Source organism: Arachis hypogaea, chromosome 19, assembly GCF_003086295.3.
Source record: "Arachis hypogaea cultivar Tifrunner chromosome 19, arahy.Tifrunner.gnm2.J5K5, whole genome shotgun sequence".
NCBI lineage: Eukaryota > Viridiplantae > Streptophyta > Magnoliopsida > Fabales > Fabaceae > Arachis > Arachis hypogaea.
In genome coordinates, this window is record NC_092054.1 from 89,596,430 (window position 1) to 89,603,135 (window position 6,706).

The 6,706-nt window shown below is 40.5% G+C and overlaps 1 non-coding gene across 1 annotated transcript; it reads right to left on the reverse strand.

Moving 5' to 3' along the window:
* Positions 1-911: 911 nt before the first annotated feature.
* Positions 912-1,019, reverse strand: LOC112781646 (small nucleolar RNA R71). Its single transcript, XR_003192410.1, has one exon. It is a non-coding gene; the product is annotated as a small nucleolar RNA R71 (small nucleolar RNA).
* Positions 1,020-6,706: the final 5,687 nt, after the last annotated feature.

A 6,706-nucleotide genomic window follows, 5' to 3' on the forward strand; every position in this document is an offset into this window, starting at 1 on the left:
AAAACCACCTAACTAACTCTCTCTCTCTCATTTTTCGAAAATATCTCTCCCCTTTTTCAAAATTTCTTTCTAATTTATTAATTATTTTAAATTTAAAAAAAAAAATTTTCGAAAAATACTAACAAACTTTCAAAAACCAATTTTCAAAAATCACTAACTCCTTTTCAAAAATAATTTTCGAAAATCCCCCCCTCTCTCTCATCCTATTCTATTTATTCATTCATTAACTAACATTACTTCCTCACATCATCACCAAATTCGAACCCCCTACTCTATCTGTGTTCGAATTTCTTCTTCTTTTCTTCTACTAACAATAAGGATCCTCTTTACTGTGACATAGAGGATTCCTCTTCTTTTCTTTTGTTCTCCTCTTTCTTATGAGCAGGGACAGAGAAAAAGGCATTCTTGTTGAAGCTGATCCAGAACCTGAAAGGACTCTGAAGAGAAAATTAAGAGAAGCTAAATTACAACAATCCAGAGACAACTTGATTGAAAATTTCGAACAAGTAAAGGAGATGGCAGCCGAACCCAACAACAATGCAAGGAGAATGCTTGGTGACTTTACTGCACCTAATTCCAATTTACATGGAAGAAGCATCTCCATTCCTGCCATTGGAGCAAACAATTTTGAGCTTAAACCTCAATTAGTTTCTCTAATGCAACAGAACTGCAAGTTTCATGGACTTCCATCTGAAGATCCTTTTCAGTTCTTAACTGAATTCTTGCAGATATGTGATACTGTTAAGACTAATGGAATAGATCCTGAAGTCTACAGGCTCATGCTTTTCCCTTTTGCTGTAAGAGACAGAGCTAGATTATGGTTGGATTCTCAACCTAAAGACAGCCTGAACTCTTGGGATAAGCTGGTCACGGCTTTCTTAGCCAAGTACTTTCCTCCTCAAAAGCTGAGCAAGCTTAGAGCTGATGTTCAAACCTTCAGACAGAAAGAAGGTGAATCTCTCTATGAAGCTTGGGAAAGATACAAACAGTTGACCAAAAAGTGTCCTTCTGACATGCTTTCAGAATGGACCATCCTGGATATATTCTATGATGGTTTATCTGAGCTATCAAAGATGTCACTGGACACTTCTGCAGGTGGATCCATTCACCTAAAGAAAACGCCTGCAGAAGCTCAAGAACTCATTGACATGGTTGCTAATAACCAGTTCATGTACACTTCTGAAAGGAATCCTGTGAATAATGGGACGCCTATGAAGAAGGGAGTTCTTGAGGTTGATACTCTGAATGCCATATTGGCTCAGAATAAAATATTGACTCAGCAAGTCAATATGATCTCTCAGAGTCTGCATGGAATGCAAGCTGCATCCAACAGTACTCAAGAGGCATCTTCTGAAGAAGAAGCCTATGATCCTGAGAACCCTGCAATAGCAGAGGTGAATTACTTAGGTGAACCTTATGGAAACACCTATAACTCAACATGGAGAAATCATCCAAATTTCTCATGGAAGGATCAAAAGCCCCAACAAGGCTTTAATAATGGTGGAAGAAACAGGTTTAGCAATAGCAAGCCTTTTCCATCATCAACTCAGCAACAGACAGAGAACTCTGAACAAAATGCTTCTAATTTAGCAAATCTAGTCTCTGATCTATCTAAGGCCACTGTAAGTTTTATGAATGAAAGAAGGTCTTCCATTAGAAATATGGATGCACAAGTGGGCCAACTGAGTAAAAGGATCACTGAAATCCCTCCTAGTACTCTCCCAAGCAATACAGAAGAGAATCCAAAAGGAGAGTGCAAGGCCATTGACATAAGTGCCCTGGCCGAATCTGTAAGGAGAGGAGAGGACGTGAATCCCAAGGAGGAAGACCTCCTGGGACGTTCAGTGATCAATAAGGAGCTTCCCTCTGGGGAATCAAAGGACTCTGAGGCTCATCTAGAGACTATAGAGATCCCATTAAACCTCCTTATGCCCTTCATGAGCTCTGATGAGTATTCCTCTTCTGAAGAGAATGAGGATGTCACTGAAGAGCAAACTGCCAAGTTTTTTGGTGCAATCATGAAGCTGAATGCCAAATTATTTGGCATTGATGCTTGGGAAGTTGAACCTCCCTTGTTCATCAATGAACTAAGTGATCTGGATCAACTGACATTGCCTCAGAAGAGACAGGATCCTGGAAAGTTCATGATCCCTTGTACCATAGGCACCATGATCTTTAAGGCTCTGTGTGACCTTGGTTCAGGGATAAACCTCATGCCCCTCTCTGTAATAGAGAAACTGGGAATCTATGGGGTGCAAGCTGCTAAAATCTCACTGGAGATGGCAGACAGCTCAAGAAGACAGGCTTATGGACACGTAGAAGATGTATTGGTAAAAGTTGAGGGCCTTTACATCCCTGCTGATTTCATAGTCCTGGATACTGGAAAGAAAGAGGATGAATCCATCATCCTAGGAAGACCTTTCCTGGCCACAGCAAGAGCAGTGATTGATGTTGACAGAGGTGAAATAGTCCTTCAATGGAATGAGGACTCCCTTGTGTTTAAAACTCAAGGATCTCCCTCTGCAACCATGGAGAGGAAGCAGAAAAAGCTTCTCTCCAAGCAGAGTCAACCAGAGCCCCCACAGTCAAACTCTAAGTTTGGTGTTGGGAGGCCACAACCAAACTCTAAGTTTGGTGTTGAACTCCCATATCCAAACTCTAAGTTTGGTGTTGGAGAGTCTCAACAAAGCTCTGCACATCTGTGAGGCTCCATGAGAGCTCACTGTCAAGCTATTGACATTAAAGAAGCGCTTATTGGGAGGCAACCCAATGTTTATCTAATTCTTATTCTTATTGTTTTTCATGTTTTCTTAGGTTCATGATCATGTGGAGTCACAAAATAAACAAAAAAATTCAAAAACAGAATCAAAAACAGCAGAAGAAAAATCACACCCTGGAGGAGCATCTGTCTGGCGTTCAAACGCCAGAACAGAGCATAGTTCTGGCGCTGAACGCCCAGAATGGGAGCATCCTGGCACTGAACGCCCAGAACAAGCATGGTTCTGGCGTTCAACGCCAGAAATGGCAGCAAAGGGGCGTTGAACGCCCAAAATGGGCACCAACCTGGCGCTGAACGCCCAGAGTTGTGTGCAAGGGCGTTTTGCATGCCTAAATTGGTGCAGGGATGTAAATGCCTTGACACCTCAGGATCTGTGGACACCACAGGATCATCTCAGGATCTGTGGACCCCACAGGATCCCCACTCTACCTCCTCATAATCCTAGTTTTTATTTCCACATCTTCTTCTTCATCTATTCCTTCTTCTTTTGCTCGAGGGCGAGCAACATTCTAAGTTTGGTGTGGTAAAACAATTATGTAAAGGATCTATAGCTCAGTGGTAGAACATTTGACTGCAAATCAAGAGATCCCTGAGATACCTCAGGGGATACATTTTCTTCCACACAATTATTGGAAGCAACTAAGGGTGGAACATCAAGAGCACTCCATCATCCTTCATGAAATCAGAGAAGATCTAAAAGCAATGAAGGAGGAGCAGCCAAGGCAAGGAAGAGACATAGAAGAGCACAAGGACATCACTAAGGTGGACTCATTCCTTGTTCTTACTTTCTCTGTTTTTCATGTTTGTGCCTTCATTACATGATCATTAGTAGTTAGTAACTTTGTCTTAAAGATATGAATGTCCTATGAATCCATCACCTCTCTTAAATGAAAAATGTTTTAATTCAAAAGAACAAGAAGTACATGAGTTTCGAATTTATCCTTGAACTTAGTTTAATTATATTGATGTGGTGACAATGCTTCTTGTTTTCTGAATGTATGCTTAAACAGTGCATATGTCTTTTGAAGTTGTTGTTTAAGAATGTTAAGTATGTTGGCTCTTGAAAGAATGATGACTAGGAGACATGTTATTTGATAATCTGAAAAATCATAAAAATGATTCTTGAAGCAAGAAAAAGCAGCAAAGAACAAAGCTTGCAGAAAAAAAAAATAGAGAAAAAAAAAATAGAAAGAAAAAGAAAAAGCAAGCAGAAAAAGCCAATAACCCTTAAAACCAAAAGGCAAGGGCAAATAAAAAAGGATCCCAAGGCTTTGAGCATCAGTGGATAGGAGGGCCTAAAGGAATAAAATCCTGGTCTAAGCGGCTAAACCAAGCTGTCCCTAACCATGTGCTTGTGGCGTGTAGGTGTCAAGTGAAAACTTGAGACTGAGCGGTTAAAGTCAAGGTCCAAAGCAAAAAAAGAGTGTGCTTAAGAACCCTGGACACCTCTAATTGGGGACTTTAGCAAAGCTGAGTCACAATCTGAAAAGGTTCACCCAATTATGTGTCTGTGGCATTTATGTATCCGGTGGTAATACTGGAAAACAAAGTGCTTAGGGCCACGGCCAAGACTCATAAAATAGCTGTGTTCAAGAATCATCATACTGAACTAGGAGAATCAATAACACTATCTGAACTCTGAGTTCCTATAGATGCCAATCATTCTGAACCTCAATGGATAAAGTGAGATGCCAAAACTATTCAAGAGGCAAAAAGCTATAAGTCCCGCTCATATGATTGGAGCTCTGTTTCATTGATAGTTTGGAATTTATAGTATATTCTATTCTCTTTATCCTATTTTGATTTTCAGTTGCTTGGGGACAAGCAACAATTTAAGTTTGGTGTTGTGATGAGCGGATAATTTATACGCTTTTTGACATTGTTTTTAGTATGTTTTTAGTAGGATCTAGTTACTTTTAGGGATGTTTTTAATAGATTTTGAGTTAAATTCACATTTCTGGACTTCACTATGAGTTTGTGTGTTTTTCTGTGATTTCAGGTATTTTCTGGCTGAAATTGAGGGACTTGAGCAGAAATTAGATTCAGAGGTTGAAAAAGGACTGCTGATGCTGTTGGATTCTGACCTCCCTGCACTCAAAGTGGATTTTCTGGAGCTACAGAACTCAAAATGGCGCGCTTCCAATTGCGTTGGAAAGTAGACTTCCAGGGCTTTCCAGCAATGTATAATAGTCCATACTTTGGCCAAGAATTGACGACGTAAACTGGCGTTCAACGCCAGCCTTCTGCCCAAATCTGGCGTCCAGCGCCAGAAAAGGATCCAAAACCAGAGTTGAACGCCCAAACTGGCACAGAACTTGGCGTTCAACTCCACAAATGGCCTCTGCACATGCTACACTCAGGCTCAGCCCAAACACACACCAAGTGGGCCCAGGAAGTGGATTTATGCATCAATTACTTACTCATGTAAACCCTAGTGACTAGTTTATTATAAATAGGACCTCTTACTATTGTATTAGGCATCTTTGGATTACCTTATGATCCTTTGATCACGTTTTAGGGGGCTGGCCATCTCGGCCATGCCTGGACCTTCACTTATGTATTTTCAACGGTAGAGTTTCTACACTCCATAGATTAAGGTGTGGAGCTCTGCTGTTCCTCAAAGATTAATGCAAAGTACTACTGTTTTCTATTCAATTCTTCTTATTTCGCTTCTAAGATATCCATTCGCACCCAAGAACGTGATGAAGGTGATGATTATGTGTGACGCTCATCATCCTTCCCCCTTATGAACGCGTGCCTGACAAACACTTATGTTCTACATGAATTAAGCTAGAATGAGTACCTCTTAGATCTCCTAACCAGAATCTTCGTGGCGTAAGCTAGAATGATGGCGGCATTCAAGAGAATCCGGAAGGTCTAAACCTTGTCTGTGGTATTCTGAGTAGGATTCAATGATTGAATGACTGTGACGAGCTTCAAACTCGCGAGTGCTGGGTGTTAGTGACAGACGCAAAAGGAGGGTGAATCCTATTCCAGCATGATCGAGAACCGACAGATGAATAGCCGTGCCGTGACAGGGTGCATGAGCATATGATTCACTGAGAGGAGGGGATGTAGCCACTGACAACGGTGATGCCCTTGCATACAGCCAGCCATAGAAAGGAGTAAGACGGATTGGATGAAGATAGCAGGAAAGCAGAGGTTCAGAGGAACGAAAAGCATCTCCATTCGCTTATCTGAAATCCCTACCAATGATTTACATAAGTATCTCTATCCCTTTTATTGTTTATTTTAATCTAATAAAGTATCATGTTTAAATCCGCCTGACTGAGATTTGCAAGGTGACCATAGCTTGCTTCAAGCCAACAATCTCTGTGGAATCGACCCTTACTCACGTAAGGTTTATTACTTGGACGACCCAGTACACTTGCTGGTTAGTTGAACGGAGTTGTGTCCACACATAGTAAAGAGCCATAATAATGATTCCATACAATAACAAAGAGTACTACATTAATGTGATCACAATTTCGTCCACCAATTTGTCTTGGAGAACTTGTTTATTTTTAACCAAGTAGACAGAAGCATCTTAGCATATAGTTGCATTCATACATAAGTTGCATTGCATTGCATTACATGAGTCTTACTTCCCCCCATTCATCCCTTCTGTCTCCTTGAGCTTAGCATGAGGACATGCTAATGTTTAAGTGTGGGGAGTTTGATAAACCACTATTTCATGGTTTATCTTGTGCTAATTTGAGTGGTTTTTATCAACTCTTTACTCACTTATTCATATGATTTGCATGATTTTACAATTCCTTCCTAATTTTGTGCTATGATTGAAAACATGCTTCTTTGGCCTTTAATTCACTATTTTTAATCCTCTTTTATTACCATTCGATGCCGTGATATGTGTGTTAAGTGATTTTAGGGTTTATAGGGCAGGAATGGCTTAGAGGATGGAAAGGA